Genomic DNA, 18164 nt, shown 5'->3' on the forward strand with positions numbered 1-18164 from the left:
TCCAAATTCAGTAAAAAATTATATTTCTATTTTGACTGCTTTACAGTGGTATCAACATTTCTTAATTAATACCTCTTCATTCATGGATCAATTGAAGGAAAAATAATTTGAAAGACTATTTCATTAAGCAGCCTAATTAGAAAAAAAAACATCATTTTTGCCATGTACAGTCAGTTTATGCTTTAAAACTTCCACTTATTTCCATTTAAAGATATTTCTCTGGCAGTTAAATCACATTATAAGTGCAAAATATCTAGGAAGAAGTCTGCTTTGTTAATAAATGAAATGTCTAATGAATAGTAAAGCTATGCTATTTTTGGAGACATTTATGTTTACATTCAATTGAAAACCATAAATCATTATAATAATTAACACCATTTAAACTACAGGCTAATTTCCTCTACTGCCATAGTTAATCACAATTACTTCTTAAGCTTTGTCTACACTTGCCTAAAAGTATTACACGACTTTCAACATTTTTTCAAAGACACTCTGTATTCCACAGATAGCCTGTATCACTGTCCCTGGAGATGGACGGTTCTGCAACCTTGAAAAAAAGTCTGAATATCTTATGGATCTTTAGCATGTTAGACACAGCCTGTACTTCTTAAAGAAGAAGAGTAACCATGATGACAAGCTTTCACCTCTTCTATTTTATCTCGCAGTCTATGGACAAGCAATTGCTTATATTTAGTTTGACCTTTAAGGAAAACTGAAATCTACTTCCAAAATAAAATTAGTTTTACTTTCTAAATTGCACTGGGGGGAGGAGAGGGAAAGGATTTCCAGACTTCTTTTATATGAAATTCTTTTATTTATTTTTACTTATTATTAAAGTTATTGGGGTGACACTGGTTCATAGGTTTCAGGTGTACATTTCTATGATACATGATCTGTACATTGCATTGTGTGCCCACCGCCCCAAATCAAATCATCTTCCGTAACAATACATTTGGCCTCCTTTACCCTTTACCACCTCTCCACCCCCTTCTCTCTGGTAACCACCACACTGTTGTCTGTCTGTGTCTGTGAGTTTCAGCTTTATATCCCACATATGAGTGAAATCATATGGTTCTTAGCTTTTTCTGACTGACTTATTGCCCTTATATTATTGAGTACAATATTCTCAAGCTCCATCTATGTTGTCGCAAATGGTAGTATTTCACCTTTTCTTATAGCTGAGTAGTATGATATGCTACATCTTCTTTATTCAATCTTTCATCGAAGGACACTTTAGTTGTCTCCATGTCTTGGCAACTGTGAATAGTGCTGCAATGAACATAGGGGTGCATATACCTTTGCAAATAAATGTTTTCGAGTTTTTCAGGTAGATGCCTAGAAGAGGTATTAAATTCTTAAAACAACATTGCTTTCCATTTATTATATTAAAAATTAAATCAAAAGATATAAATTTCCCATCATTAAATAAGTCCTAGGGATGCACGGTATGGTGATAGTTAATACTGTATTGTATATTTTAAAGTTGCTAAGAAAGATCTTAAAAGTTTCTCATCACAAGAAAAAAAACTGTAACTTGTGGTGAGGGATGGTAACTAGACTTACTGTGGTGACCATTTTACAATATATTTAAATATCAAATCATTACGATGTATACCTAAAACTAAAATAAAACTAATAAATACTCTATTGTCATACATAAAATGAAGCACTTCTAGGCAAGCAGTGGTTTTGGAAAACAAAAACAAAAAACAACACCACAAATAACTCAGAATGTAGTAAAAAGTGGGGGGATTTATGGATGGGATAGGTATATCTATCTAGACCATATGTCACTGTTTGCTACAAACCAGTATGCAGACGTTAGGAAGTGGTTAGGAGGGAAAGACTGAGCTCTGGAGATGTAATCTGCTGGAACATCCGAGTCTCTTTGGGCAGCAGGCTGCCTGTCCAAGGGTGTTAGCCTTCAGAGGCCACAGGCTGGCAGCAGTGAGGTCTCTTCCAGCCTGAATGTGCAATGATTCCCCACTCGCTCATCAAGCTTCGTCTTATACAGAACACAAGTGTGGCCGGCTCCTATCTGCACTTGTGCAATGCTGTACAACACTGCGGTCTCATAGGTCTGCAGATGCCCATCTATGTATCGACATCGCATTGCAATACAGGAGGTGACGTGGTTGAACTCTGGACTGTCACCAGACTGCCCAGGGTTCGGGTTCTGCCTCTATCACTTCCTGGGATATAGGGACTGTGGGATTATGGTAGCTCCTACATCAAGGGACTGTGAGAAATAAGATAATACATGTAAAGCATTCAGCACGGAGCCTTTGGTAAGTACTCAATAATGGTACATGTTGTTATCCTCTATTACATATATCTTAGATCAGTACTTCCCTAAGTGGGCCCCAAGCTTAGTTTCAGAGATAGTGTTCTATATCATGACCTATATATATACACATATTTTATATGATAATACAAATAATGACCATGCTTAGATAGTGTTTACTATATAAGAACACTTCAGTTGTTTTCATATCTTAGCCACTGCAATCATGCCATAATAAGCACAGGAGTGCACATAGCTTTGTGAAAAACTGTTTTCAAATTTTTCAGGTAGACACCCAGAAGAGGGGTAACTCTATTCTTAATTTTTTGAAGAGCCTCCATGCTGTTTTCCACAATGGCTGTACCAGTTTACATTCCCACCAGCAGTGAATGAGGGTTCTTTTTTATCCACAACCTCTCCAACACTTGTTATTACTTATCTTTTGATTATAGCCATTCTAACAGGTATGAGGTGGCATCTCATTGTAGTTTCGATTTGCATTTCCCTAATAGCTAGTGAAGCCAAACACCTTTTCATATATCTGTTGCCATTTGTAGAACATGTATACAATAAAATACTACTCATATGAAAAGATGAAATACTGCCACTTGCAATAACATGGATGGACCTTGAGATGATCATGCTAAGTGAAATAAGACAGACTAATCTGTTGAAAAGTCAAGAACTATACGATTTCACTCATATGTGGGATATAAAACTGAAAGCAATAAATGAACAAACAAGAAAAAAACAAAGGAAAAACCCACAGACACAGACAACAGTATGGTGGTTACCAGACGGAAGGAGGTGTGGGGATATAGTAAAGGGTAAAGAAGGCCAAATATATGGTGATGGAAGATGATCTGACTTTGGGTGGTGGACACACAATGCAATATACAGGTCATGTATCATAGAGTTATACGTTTGAAACCTATTTAATTTTATTAATTAATGCCACCCAAATAAAGTTAATTTTAAAAATGCTGATCCTGGCCTGTTGAATTGGTTTCATGACCCAAGACCTGTAGTTTGAAAACTATTATAAGCATTGTATAAAAGTTTTTTTTTAAAAGCATAAGCAATACAAAAATTAAATAAGTCTATATATCTCATCTTACCATGCTGTTGTGCAATGTAAATCTATACACACACACAAGGACTACTATTTGGACCATTTCCTAAATTTATTCAAGCATCTCTATCCCCTTGTGGGATGAACACTAATTTGGAAAAAGGCATCCTAGGGTGTTAACACCTTCAGGGCAGAGACAATTTAGGGGTAAATATAATTTATATCCTAGTTAATATGCACAAACACATTTGAAAAATTTTGAAGTAACTGACTGAGGAAGAGTCCCTCCATTTGAAGGGGGACCACCAGGACCCTGAGCTCTGGCCTGAGGAGAGGTGTCCTAGGTAGAGGGATGGTCAGTCACTTACAATAAATATGAGAGGCCGTGTCTTGTGAAAAAGTCTAATTAAAAATGTGTCACTCTCAAATGATGGCTTTAATCACAACAGATTAGTCTAAAAATTGAAACATGGTAGATGTTAAATAAAATCCCATTTTAGCCCTAACTGGTTTGGCTCAGTGGATAGAGCGTCAGCCTGCGGACTGAAAGGTCCCAGGTTCGATTCCGGTCAAGGGCATGTACTTTGGTTGTGGGCACATCCCCAGTAGGAGGTGTGCAGAAGGCAGCCTATCGATGTTTCTAACTCTCTATCTCTCTCCCTTCCTCTCTGTGAAAAATCAATAAGAAATATATATTTTTTAAAAATCCCATTTTAATGGTTTTACCAAAAATAATGGTAGGTAATTTTTTAAGTGGATTTGTTCAGCGCCAGGGGCTGGGCTGAAAAAGAAGAGCTGGGTTTGAAGCCCAAGGGAAAGAAACTAGACAAGAGGGCGCTGGAGAGACAGAGCCTCAGCCACTCCTTGAGGCAGGTGAACTCACTTGTCAGACTTGTCATAGTGCTTCTGTAACTGCAGGGGGTGGAGGGTGCAACTCACCTTCAATTTCTACCCCTTCCCAAGTCTCCCTCCCCTTGAAAAATTTAAAAAGTGCAGAAACCAACTCGCAGAATAAACGATTCTATAATGTGCAAGAGAGCAAATTCAAAAAGTTCAAGAACCCAGACATGTGAGGCCAAGCAACTAAACAATTCTGGGTGATGCTTATTTTTGTGGCTAGCAGACATCGAATTTAAAAGCGAAGTTTTATTTTTAGAGTTGAACGTCAGCATTAAACATGTTCTTTAGAGTAAATACAAGTTTTTTTTGGTTTTTTTGGTAACAACAGGATTACAGAGTCAAATCTGCCTCATTCTTGGCTCTATTGACGTCAATTTCCACTTGCTTCTAACTAAAGGAATATTACCATCACGTGTTATTTCTACAGGAGATGGGTGGAGAGAATTTAGAGCTTCACTGTCCAGTATGGTAGCCAATAGCCCCAGTAGCTATTTAAGTTAATTAAAATTAAATAAAAATGAAAATTCAGTTCTTCAATTGCACTAGACATTTTTCAAATTTTTAGTACTCAGTCACGTGTGGCTCTTGGCTACCACGCTGGGCAGATTATAGAATATTTTCATCACTGCAGAAAGTTTTATTGGACAGCACTGACCAAGAGAAAAGCCATTTACAGATGCTAAAAAGAAAATTGTTCACTTCTCATTTGGTAAAAAGACTTCCAAGTCCTACCCAGCAGAACTAGCTTGACTTTGAATAATGTGGAATTGAATTTATTTTTTTAAAGATTTTAAAATTGATTTTTAGAGAGACAGGGGGAGGAAGAGAGAGAAACATCGAAGTGAGAGCATATCCCCTACTGGGGATCAAGCCTGCAACCTGGGCATGTGCCCTGATCAGGAATCAAATCAGCAACCGTTCAGTGCATGGGATGATGTCCAACCAACTGAACCACATCGGCCAGGGCTGTGGAGTTGAATTTAAAGGCGACTGCCAAAGATTCGATTATGATCTCAAAATATCATTCCAACCGGCCTATTTAAAATCTCTTTGCACTGACCTTCCGCTGCCACAAGTTGTTTTTCAAAATCCAAACATGCTAGGAAATGATTATTGGATGATCACAATAGCTTGTTAAAGTTCCACTAACTTAGTTTGAAAGTGCTTAGAGCAATTTATAAAAACAAAACAAAAAAACAAACCAAAAACATAAAAATACATGGTACCATCAGCTCCAGGAATAAAAGTTTATAGTTAAAATAAGAAGGGACCCACTTCTGTTACCCTGAGAACGAGGAAAATCTCTCTCACACATCTGGTGTGTCCCTAGCTTTTTCATGAACTGAGACTCAGATTCAACAACACCTGGTCTTCGTATCACATTTTGAGAACTTTATCACATTTGCGCTGCACAGAACGTAATCCCCACCATAGTGTGGATTTTGAGCACTATAGATCAGTGGTTCTCAACCTTCTGGCCCTTTAAATACAGTCCCTCATGTTGTGACCCAACCATAAAATTATTTTCGTTGCTACTTCATAACTGTAATGTTGCTACTGTTATGAATCGTAATGTAAATATCTGATATGCAGGATGGTCTTAGGCGACCCCTGTGAAAGGGTTGTTCGACCGTCAAAGGGGTCGAGACCCACAGGTTGAGAACCACTGCTGTAGATCCTTCTCCTGAAGGGGAAAACTGAGAGGGAATACATTATCTTGTCTGTGTCTGTCTTGCTGAATTGGTTACTCAACTGATCCCAACTGGCCGGATTATAGCGTAGAGAAACCAGTGGCTGAGATGGCGGGGCCAGCTAGTTTTCCCTCTGTCGTGATTCCAGGTGCCCTGCTGACCTGGCCACTGTCCTGCAGGGGTGTGCCCAGGTCACAGAGAAACAAGGCAGGAGGACAGGTAAGAGAGATCTCAGAGAGGCCAGGTCAGCACAACACAAAACCCCTGCAAAGTCGCCGGAGGCATGAGTGTGATGGCTCTCCAACAGTGATTTTCTACCCTTTCCATCTCGTGGCACACGTAAACTAATTACTAAAATTCTGCAGCACACCAGAAAATCTATTTTTTGCCGATCTGACAAAAAGAGGTATAAGTTTGATTCATTCACACCAGATGGTTATTGTTGTGTTGGCTGCTGTCGTTTTTTTAAATTTGACAATCTAAGGGAAAAAAGGTCAGTGCCCCTGACTAGTCAAGTATCCCATGATGCACACTGGTTGAAAATTGCTGTTTTATAACAAAGCCTAAACATGAGGAATTATTATGTTTATATAATATATATATATATATATATATATATATATATATATATATGCCACAGAGCAAATCTCCTCTGCAAAGCAACCTGTGAAAGGCATTTGATGTGAAATGCATAAATTAAGCAATTGTTATAAAGACACTTTAGTAAAAGGCGAAAGATTTATGCGATCTGAAGAGAAACAAGAGTATGTTATAAAGACACTTTAATGTTGATTTAAATAATCCAAACAGATTGCCTTTGATGGCAGATTATAAGAAACATGCATTTTCCAAATACTTTGTTTGCTCAATGTCAAAACATCTGCCATCTAGTCATTATGAGCAAAACTGCTTCATCCTTTTATTTACCATGTCCAGTTTTTGAGCTTCCAACTTGGGGAGCTTGCAAGACATTTATTAAATGTGTATAAATAAAGGACACATCATTAAAATTCCTATGCTATGCCATGAAGATTAAATTTACATTTCTAGTTCATTAAGAAGTGACAGCTATCGTTAATCCTGGAAACATGGTATCTCTAGGACAAATAGAAGAAAAAATTTGGGATTTAATGCATGAGAGCTGAGACTCTAAGATTCTTTGATCTGCAAATATTACATATATGAGCCTAACAATTTTCTTTGAAAATGTTAATTAGGTCAATTTATCAACTGTTACCATGGAAGGTATACATCCACATTCGCCTATCGTTTTGATGAGTTGCAGCCTAGAATGGAGTTACAGCCCTGCAATATAAAAAAAAACAAAAACCTGCCTTTGATTCAAGCAGAGAAATGAAGCAGAAACTAACATTACCGCTTAGGCTTTGTTATTCTAATAGATCCAATAACTTTATTTGGAAGCATTGATAATAATTTATTATCAACTGAATAATAAGCAGCCATCTAAAGAGAGAACTCTTTAAGCATTAACATGGAAAATTCCCCAAGATATACGTATTAGAAGTGAAAAGTGAGGTGCAAGACGGATCCAAGAACTTTAAAAAGCAAAACACGTCATTTATTATGTTTGGTTCCCTAACAGGACCTCACATATAGGAAGTCAGAATGGGTTCCTTCAAGGAGAGGGGCTTCCATTCCAACTGGGCTGTTCTCATCTTCGTAGTCACAATCCTGGCTTAGCCGTGAGAGAAGGTCTGGCAGGAATAAACCTGACCCCCGCAAACCAGTAAAATGTCTGAGATATAACCAAGTGCATTATAGGTAGGGTGGACGGAGGAGAGGGATGAATTGAGAGAAAAGGAATATGAATTAAAAACGGGAAAACTCCCTCGTCCTCTGAGTCCGTTTGATTTATTTAAAAGAGAAAACCACCAAACAAGGGCTCTCACCATCACCCAACCTAATCGCTTTATTTCTAATTGTAGCGGATGCCCCCAAACAGCATTGGTAACCCCGAGAGACGGAAAACCCCTTTTCTTCCCCCAGCGCGCGCCCCGGAGAAGCCAGCCCGGCCGAGCGCGGAGCGTGGAGAACGGAGGGCGGCGCGCGCGGCAGGCAAGTTGCTGCTCCTTCCCGGCCGCCCGCCGCTCAGCCCGGCTGGGCTAACGGTAAAGTGAGCCGAACGGCCAGGAGGCTGGAGGCCGAACTTGGGGTCCCTTCCCGCCAAAGTCCCCCGACAACAAAGACCTGGGTACCCGCCGGGCGGGAGCGGGGACACCTGTCAAAGGACGGGAGCTGCGCCGCAGCCGGCGGGGGGCGCGGGGCTGGGCAGCGGCACTGCGGCGGCGGGACCGGGCGCCGGCTCGGCGCTGCGTCCGCGGGGGACCGGGAGCCGCCCGCACCTGCGCCGCGCTCGGGGCGTGCGCTCGCGGGGGTCGGGCCGGCGGCCCAGCGCCCGGGGCGCTCCGAGGCGAGTGATGGAGCCGAGCCGGGCCCCGCCGCCGGAGCCCCGCTGCAGCTCCCGCCGCTCCCGGTCTCCGCCTCCGGGCTGGGAGCGGAGCCGGGCCCAACGCCCCCTGGCTGCTCGGCGGCCCGGGCGGGGGACGGGGCGCCGCGAGCGAAGCGCCTACCTGCTCCGGGGCGGCGGGGCGGCGGGGCGGCGGGCGCCTCGCGGGGCCGTGACCTGCGGCGGCGGCGGCGGCGGCTGCAGTCCTGGCGAGGAGGGCGCTTCTCTAAGGAAGGGGTGGGATCTGCCGTCCGCCGAGCCGCGGCCCGCCCCCGACTTATGGTGGGGCCCCTGCCAGCGAGAGCGGGCCCCCGGGCCCCCGCTTCCACCACCCCTCGGGGTCCCTGATCGTTACCCGGGGCTGGAGCCGAGTGTGCAGCGCGGAATCGCTTCTTCCCAAAGCCTTTGTGGACGCGCTCGCCGGGCGCTCCGCACCCGACAAAAGGAAGGACGGAATCTGAGGGATCCTCCGCCTGCTGGTTATTTATTCCTGACCTGTCGTAACCTTCTGGCTGGCTCCCTTCTGTCCGCGCACCTAGGGTTTTTGCACATCGCAGCTAAAAATCATTTGAATGCCCACTGGCTGGATGTAGTTCTCCACCGCTCAGCGCTCTCCCGCGGTTTTGTTTCATCGTAAAGAACAAACACCGGGCCAACTTCTGACCCTGAGGATGAATGGCGTACTCCAAGGCCGCCCTCCCAGCGCCAGCTTGCTCTCTCCCTCCCAGAATCTCCCAGAGTCTGTCACAAAACTGTATTCATCAGCATTTTAATAGCTTCCCCCACCCCAGACCCCGATCTACCAGTGGCATCATGTCAGTGACCTCTAGCAGCAGCTGGATCGGTGCCATTTTTATCAGGCGCTCACCATGTAACTTAGTTTTAGGGGGCGCCCACACACAGTAGGTCCTTTATCATCCTGCCTTAGTCAGACTGATCTCCATTCTTTTTGGGGCCTCTGTACCACACCTGTCTCATTTATCTGTTTCCTCTCAAAGCACACGGTTCGAATTCCCCAATTTAACATTCGTGAACTCTCTCTTCCCCCACACTCTTGTAATTATTGTTTACATGTGTATATATTGATTTGTTATTGTTTTCTCCTGGTACCAGGCTGTTTTCCTCACCTTAACAAATGGGACTGCTACCCCTTCGGTGAAAATAGCAAAAACAAAGAACTTAATTCTAATCTAAAATCCCCTGAAAGTATGTGCTAAATTTTGTGGGGGTTAGCCTATGTGTGTTTTTCTGAGAGAGTAACTATAGTTTCCATCAGACTCTCAAAGTGATCTGTGACTTTCTCAAAGAATTGCTGGAGGCCTATCTAGGACCCAACCCCAGCTCTGATGTGACACCCCTCACCGCCCCACCACTCTGCCCTGACTGAAGGAGCCCTCCAGCCAGACCTCCCAATCCATTCTTTTAAAACTTCTGGGTCGATCCAAACAATTTGTGGTCCCTCTCAACGGTCTGCACATCAGAATCACCGGACGGATCCCTGACTGGTTTGGCTCAGTGGATAGAGCATCGGCCTGCAGACTGAAAGGTCCCAGATTCGATTCCGGGGCATGTACGTTGGTTGGGGGCACATCCCCAGTGGGAGGTGTGCAGAAGGCAGGTGATCAATGTTTCTCTCTCATCGATGTTTCTAAACCTCTGTCCCTCTCCCTTCCTCTCTGTAAAAAATCAGTATCACCGGGCAGGGTGGTGCTTTAAGACAATGCAAAGGCCTGGGTCTTCCTCAGACCCCCTAAGTCCCAACCCGGAGTGGAGGGGAATAGTATTTTTAAGAAGAGCCACAGGTGGTTCTGACATGCCCATGACTAAGACACTGCCTTTCTTGGGAATAGGATCCCTGATTGGTAATATGCCCTTATTTTTCCTGTTCTCTATGGAAGGACTCAGAATCCTTGCACTATGTTTAATTTATTGGAACATTTTCATTTTCACTTAGAGCCAGGCTCACTTTTGTTAAAGAAACCAACTTGGATTTGTGAGTATAGCAAGCCCAGAACCATTTGTCAGCAGCATTATGTCACTGCCACCTTCATCTCCAAAACGTCTATCTAAATAAACCCAGTGAAATAAATTACATTCCTGACTGTGATATTGACAGCTGAAATATTATGTAAAATGCTGGCATGAAGGAAAATTGGTTGCTATACTCAGATTCTGTTAATGTCATGGGAGCTTTGGTGAAGCTTCAAGAGAGCTGAGGACAAACAAAACATAAATTTAACTGTGCTTTTATCTTTTATTGGCCTTGGCATCCCACCCATTAAAACTTGTCTGCCATATACACAGTATGACCTTAGATATTTTAAATCATGTATGGGTGTAGTATTGAAATACTATTCCAGTGCTGGATGTCTATTTTTAAAAATGTGTGTGAAGGTTCACCCTGTATTCTTTTTAAAAATGCTTGTATTTATATTTACAGAGAGAGAGGAAGGAAGAGAGATAAAAAGATAGAAACATTGATAAGAGAGGAACATCATCGATCGCTGCCTCCTGCATGCTCCCTACTGGGGATCAACCCCAAAACCCTGGCATGTGCCCTGACTGGGAATTGAACAGGCGATCTCTTGGTTCCTGGGTTACTGCTCAACCGCTGAGCCCTACCAGCTGGGTCATCCTGTATTCTTGAGTGATATGTTGACAGTGTTCCAAAATGCTTCAGGCTTTGAGGAAAGGGCTAACTACAGAACAAACAGGGCTTAAGGCCTGAAGATAGATGCCAGCAACAAACTTCCTGGGGTAGGATGGAGATCAATATGCAGGGACATAATCATGCCACGGGACCCCAATGAGGCACCATGATTTTGACACCATGTTGCTCTATCAACTGTGCTGACCCAACTCTGGTGAATAGCTCAGGCGTCCATCCATCTGAGTTGGGGTGATAGTTTCTTTTTTTTTTTTTTTTAAATATATTTTATTGATTTTTTTTTTTTTTTTTTTTTTTTTTTTTTTTTAGAGAGAGAGGACAAGAGAGAGATAGACAGTTAGAAACATTGATGAGAGAGACACATCGATCAGCTGCCTCCTGCACACCTCCTACTGGGAATGTGCCCACAACCAAGGTACATGCCCTTGACCGGAATCGAACCTGGGACCTTTCAGTCCGCAGGCTGACGCTCTATCCACTGAGCCAAACCCGTTAGGGCCAGGGTGATAGTGTCTTTGGTATAAGTGAACTTATCTTATGGAAACAACTACAGACCATTAGAATTACAAGGAAATTCTATATTCTCAGCCAATTTGCTCTTGATGATGATTCAAATCACTTTTCCTTATTCCGTTGGAAAAACACACTTGAGAAGCACAACTCATAAATAATACTGCCAGGATTCTGGGAGTTCCTGCCCCTGGTCAAATTGTAATGAATCTAGTTATAATAAAAAATCTCTGTATGACAAAGTTATAGCCAACCCGCCCTAGCCAGTTTGGCTCAGTGGATAGAGCGTTGGCCTGCAAACTAAAGGGTCCCGGGTTCGATTCCGGTCAAGGGCATGTACCTTGGTTGCGGGTAACATCCCCAGCAGGGGGTGTGCAGGAGGCAGCTGATCGATGTTTCTCTCTCTCTCATTGATGTTTCTAACTCTGTATCCCTCTCCTTTCCTCTCTGTAAAAAAATCAATAAAATATATTTTAAAAAAAGTTACAGCCAACCCTTCTCCCTAACCACCGATAATTCAAGTCTCCTCTGATAAACAACAAAGCCATACAAAGTTGGTGGAAGTGGCATTTGATCTTTACCAACATCTACCTATTAAAGAAAACCTTGTGGGGGTAGTTGGAAAGAGAATGAGAATACATTTGGTAACAGGATGTTCAGTGGGAACTATTGTTTTATTTCCATTTTATCAGAGGCTCCACATAATGGTTGCCTACCATTCGTACCTTCCAAACAAGGTGCAGGACTTGCAAAGGAGTGTTCCCTTAACCTCGCCCTTACCGCGACGGTGTAAGAGAGTTGAAGTGGAGGCTGAGGAGGCTGCTGTGGATTAGAGAAGAGCTTCTGTAGAGGAGTTGTAGGTGTTCTAAGAGGCCCCCCCCCCCCCGCATCCTGCCCCCACCCATGGCGACGCAGAGGGCGAAGGGGGCTTTACTCTCACCTGGTGAAGAGGCACTTCGGGCAGACCTCTCAGAGAGCGCAGGATGTGTCCCTTGCAGTTGGGGGAACACCATGGACTGGTGCCTGCCTCATGCCTGAGAAATCTAAAGGGCCAGAGTTGGCAAAAGCGGCCTGAACACAGGGCAGGAACGAGGGTGAGGAAGTAGTTTACTCCCACGGAAGACAAGCCCAAGAGAGTGAGACAGTGTGGGCTTGACTTTGATCCTACCCAACATGACTGCTTGGAAAGTCAAGCAGAAAGCAGCCAGAGGTTTGCCTCCAGGTGCTGGGGTCCCTGGGGTGGGGGAGGGGAGAGACAGACTCTAAGGCAACTAGTCAGAGGCAAAAAAACGAACTTGCCTGTGCCAAGGAAATGGGTGGTGAGAGATTCCCAGCGATGGTTCTGACAAACCCATAAAAGTGCCCACGAGAGAAAGTGTCAGCTGGAAACATCTGCCATGGCCAGGGGAAGCAATGGCAGCTGGAGCCCCCCAGGCCTTTCTGCCTCCGCTTCCCCACTGTAGTCCTGGAGGCGTTGGGCAGCCTAGTGAGTGTGGAAGATGGGACAGGCTCCGGGCTGGGAGAAACACAGAGGAAGCGAGCCATCACTCCCCCTTAACACTGAAGTATGGAGTTTTGCATTATGACACTGCTCCAGACATATTAACTACTTATATAACACTGTACTTTTTAAACTAAAAGTAGCCAGAGGCTTTTTATTATTTAAGAGTGACCTAAAAAAGTTATAGGGCCTATGAATTAATCCATCCAAGGGCCAGGAAGACAACTGGCCCCGCGGAGCAGGCTTAAACAGGCATGACAGCAGAGAGTAAAGCTGTGTTCTGATTATGCCATGAGTCCCACTGGGTCAATATATCAGCTCTACATTCAAATATCATGCATTCCATATGATATCTTAAAACTTCTGAAGTGTCTCATTCTGTCATCATACCTGATTTACAAGTAAGTGATATGTATCAAGAAACCCCCTTCATGTGTATATAGACTATAACTTAAGCTTTCCAATAAGAAAGTTAGAAGTAAGCGTTCTCGATTAAAAGATCCAAATGGACCCTGCAATGAAGGTGATATGATCCCTGTATTACAGGTGATGTAACTGGAGAACAGAAAACAACTTTATAGAGTGTTTGAGTTCATTAACTCTGATAATATTTGGAATGCTTGACACAGAGCCTGATACGTATAAATGCTAAAGATTACTATTAATATAAAAAAATAATAATTAAAAGATCCGAATGCATCTAAGTGTTGGTCGAGATGGCCCCGGTGAGGTCGGGACAGCTCCGGTGAGGTTGAAACAGCCCCAGTGATGCCGAGAGGGCCCCAGTGAGGTCGGGACGGCCTCAGTGAGGTTGAAACGGCCCCGGTGAGGTACGGATGGCCCCAGTGAGGTCGGGATGGCCCCGGTGAGGTACGGATGGCCCCACTGAGGTCAAGACGGCCCTGGTGAGGACGAAATGGCCCCGGTGAGTTGGGATGGCTCCAGTGAGGTTGGGACAGATAATGGGGACCAGTATAGACTGATGAACAGGGGTAGATGCAGAGGCAGAGCAGCATTGAACAGACTGTCAAACTACAGTGGGAAGCCTGGGGAGGGTTTGGGGGGGTGGTGGTTAAGAGATCAACTGAAGGACTTATATGCATGCATATAAGAATAACCAATGGACACAAGACACTAGGGGGTAGGGGCTGGGGGAATGTCAAGGGGGGTGTGTGTGAAAGGAGACATATGTAATACTCTTTGTAATACTTCAAGAAATAAAAATTATTAAAAAAGAAAAAAAGAAAAAGAAAAGACTACAGCCACATAGTGCATGTTCTCGACCAGCCGTTCTCAACCTGTGGGTCGCAACCCCTTTGGGGGTCGAACAACCCTTTCACAGGGGTCGCCTAAGACCATCGGAAAACATATATAATTACATATTGTTTTTGTGATTAATCACTATGCTTTAATTATGTTCAATTTGTAACAATGAAAATACATCCTGCATATCAGATATTTACTTGACGATTCATAACAGTAGCAAAATTACAGTTATGAAGTAGCAATGAAAATAATTTTATGGTTGGGGGTCACCGCAACATGAGGAACTGTATTAAAGGGTCATGGCATTAGGATGGTTGAGAACCACTGTTCTAGACCAAGGGCCTATGAATCCTTCAGAGTCTGCTCTGCCGGCCTGCAGCCCTCAGACCAGCACACCTGGTGCCTGAGTACTGTGCTTTGGAGTGATGAGGGAGACATGCATATTTCAAACCTGAAGAGTGACAGGTACAGGGGTGCCTTCCTTTGGAGGCCGACATGTGGCTGAAGTTGCTACAATCACCTTGGTGACAGTTTCCATTATTATGCACTTGGTAGTTGTGATCTGGGCATCCCCAAGCACTTGCCCATATTCTCTTGAGTGCTAGGTGTGATCAGCGCTCTCTTTTCCCCCAGTGGGAGAGCAGAGTTGCAAAGAGGTCTGTGACTGGTGCTCAGATGGAGAGCCTCAAATGAACGCCAGATTCTGTGTTATGAAATTCCCTGAACCCCATTTCCCCTCTTTGAACCACGAGATTGTTGTTTGCTGCAAGGGAGTCAGCCAAGGGAGTGTGAACAGTTTTGATTTCAATCAATTCCCTCTCTTTGGACCTTTTGCCAACATGCATTAAGTTTATGGAAGGCATCCATTATTTACTTGATAAAAAAAATACCTCTAAATCAGAGAGCTATAGATGAATAATTTTATAGTATCATATTCTTTTTTGTCACAAATGACGGTTTTTGAGGAATTTAGATCATTCTCATTCAGTCTTTTAAAGTTCTAGCTAGGAAGTGTTGCTTCAGCCCTATAATCTTGTTGCCCCACTCTGCTGGCTGCCTCCTCAGCTGCCCAGTCTCTGAAGCCTTCCCTGTGCTGGTTGTTACGTATCTATAATAATAAAAGCATAATATGTTAATTAGACTGGACAGCCAAACGACCTTCTGGATGTCCTTCCAGACTACCTTTCGGGCAACCTTGCTATGACACCCACTGGTGCCAGGCCAGCTAAGGTGGGTGTGATGCGATTGGTCGGGGGCCCAGCCATCGCCCCATGATCACCCTGCAGAGGGAGGCCCAGGCCACCAGCCAGCGGGGTGATCAATCAATTGGGGGCTTCACTATCACCCCAAAGAGGGAGGCCCAGGCACCGACTGGAGGGCTGCAGTGGGTGGGCAAGGCCTCCCTCTGTGGGGGCGATCCATTGCAGAGCCCTGGCCGGGTGGGCAGGACCTGTCTCTTTGGGGTGATCAGACGCGGGACTCCTGGACTGTGAGAGGGCACAGGCCAGGCTGAAGGACCCCCCCCCCTCCCCCGCACACAGTGCACAAATTCTGTGCACCGGGCCTCTAGTTTTAAATATCATCTCTGGACAGAGCTCAACTTCTCTCCGCCAAAATATCTTTTTTTATCTCTTGTAATTCAGATCCTCTCTATCTCTATCGCTATCCCTACCTCTATCTCTACTGCTATCGCTATTGCTATCTCTCCCTCTTCTCCAACCCCACTCTTACAAGATGAAGGTCCTCATTTTATTTCAGTGTTCTCAACCTTCTGGCCCTTTAAATACAGTTCCTCGTGTTGTGACCCAACCATAAAATTATTTTCGTTGCTACTTCATAACTGTAATGTTGCTACTGTTATGAATCATCATGTAAATATCTGATATGTAGGGTGGTCTTAGGCGAAAGGGTCGTTCGACTGCCAAAGGGGTCGCGACCCACAGGTTGAGAACCTCTGTTTTATTTCTAAGCCTCCTAACTCTACCAGTTGTTATTCTTCCCTCTGTCCTCTCCCAAGACTTTTCCTCTTAAGAGTATCTAATCTCCCCTGTCACGTGTCTCTTCCCCTTGGCCGATAAACATGGGCATATTTCCTCCACCCTAAAAACACCTTTCAGAGCTCCTGCTTTCTCGGGCAAGTTCCTATTTCATTACTTTCCTTCCCTTTGATGAGAAATTTATCAAAAACATAGTTTCACTTGCTACCTCCTCTTCTTTCTGGTCTTTGATTTACTTTCAGCCCCAGTAATCTGGATTCCACACCTACTCTGTCCCTTGGAGATCAATAAGGAATGACCTTCCAGCACCAAGTTCCACTGACTGCTCTATGGAATCCTAGTCCACCTTTCTGTCCTCCTGGAAACTCGATGACCCTTCCATTTGTGGGATGTCATCATAACCTCCTGGATTTCCTTCTTTTATTTATTTATTTATTTATTTATTTATTTATTTATTTATTTTTTATGGAGATGACAGAAGCACAAGAAAGAGCAAGGCCTCTCGAGTTGTAGACTTAGAAGCACCATACTTGCACTTCTGTTTCATTCTATTACCCAAATCCAGGCTGCCTCTCTTCTTTCCTCCCTCCTCCCTAGAGGAGAGGGAGGCAGGGGGAGTGCCACTGGGGGAGGAGGGAGGAAAGGAGGCTCTTTAAAGAAAAATTTCCTTCTTTAAAAAAAAAAAATATATTTTTTTATTGATTTCAGACAGGAAGGGAGAGGGAGAGAGAGATAGAAACATCAATGATGAAAAATGCCGGGAGCAGGTCCATCCTTGCTGTTTCAAGGGACCTGGCATATATGGCATACTGTTCTTAATATGTTTGCTCACCTTCTTGGCACTATGTGTTTTAACCAAGGTCACCTCTCTGAGAAAGGTTGTTTCCCCAGGTAGGTATTTTCCCCTGAAGTTAGGGAGGGAATAAAACCCCTTAACTAAGTACCAGGCGGGTAATTAATCACTTTAACTACGAACAATCATGCTTAAGCTACATAATCTTTACTCCCTGGAATGGAGATAAGAAACGCCCTAACCTTTGGAATAGAGATTGATAGGATTGGAATTAACTGGTATAAATACAGATGTAACAAGACAACAGGACAGAACCTAGACACAGAACCTACACAGAACCTAGACACAGAACCTACACAGAACCTAGAGACAGAAGAACTTCGCTGGAGAGAACATGGCAAAAGATCCTGGACAGAAACTGGCCACAGAACCTAGAGACAGAACCTAGATACAGAACCTGGCTACAGAACCTGGATAGAACATGGCAAGAGAACCTGACTAGAACCTGGTGACTGAACCTGGCTGGAGAACCTGGACAGAACCTGGCTGGAGAACCTAGCGAGGGAACATGGCTACAGAACCTGGCTGGAGAACCTACAGAACCTGGATAGAACATGGCAAGAGAACCTGACTAGAACCTGGTGACTGAACCTGGCTGGAGAACCAAACCAGAACTTCGCTGGAGATCCTAACCAGAACTTTGCCGGAGATCCTGACCAGAACTTGGCTAGAGATCCTGGCTAGGCTGCTGATCAACTGAACACTGCCTCTGTGTCGTTCCTTCTTCGCTGACTCCGTCCACACCTTTGGGGACCCCTGGACCTGCTGGGGTTGGACCCCGGCAGAAAAAGCATCATTGATCGGCTGCCTCCTGCATGCTCCTTCCCGGGGATCAAACCCACAACCCAGGCATGTGCCCTGACCGGGAATGAAACCATGACCTCCTGGTTCATAGGTTGACGCTCAAGCACTGAGTCACACCGCCAGGCTGGATTTCCTTCTTCCTCTCTGACTA

The 18164-nt window shown here is 44.1% G+C and overlaps 1 protein-coding gene across 2 annotated transcripts in view; it reads right to left on the reverse strand.

The window, feature by feature from the left end:
* The window catches only part of TMEM150C (transmembrane protein 150C), an 85314-nt gene extending 76262 nt beyond the window's left edge, over positions 1-9052 (reverse strand). Inside the window, exon 1 of one of the 2 annotated variants that reach the window (XM_036337743.1) lies at positions 8770-9052. The gene's annotated coding sequence lies outside the window, so the exon portion shown is untranslated. The remainder of the gene's footprint in view (positions 1-8769) is intronic. The other variant, XM_036337735.1, reaches the window with a different exon arrangement.
* Positions 9053-18164: the final 9112 nt, after the last annotated feature.

Source organism: Myotis myotis, unplaced genomic scaffold (assembly GCF_014108235.1).
Source record: "Myotis myotis isolate mMyoMyo1 unplaced genomic scaffold, mMyoMyo1.p scaffold_m19_p_1, whole genome shotgun sequence".
In the NCBI taxonomy this organism is placed as follows: Eukaryota; Metazoa; Chordata; class Mammalia; order Chiroptera; family Vespertilionidae; genus Myotis; species Myotis myotis.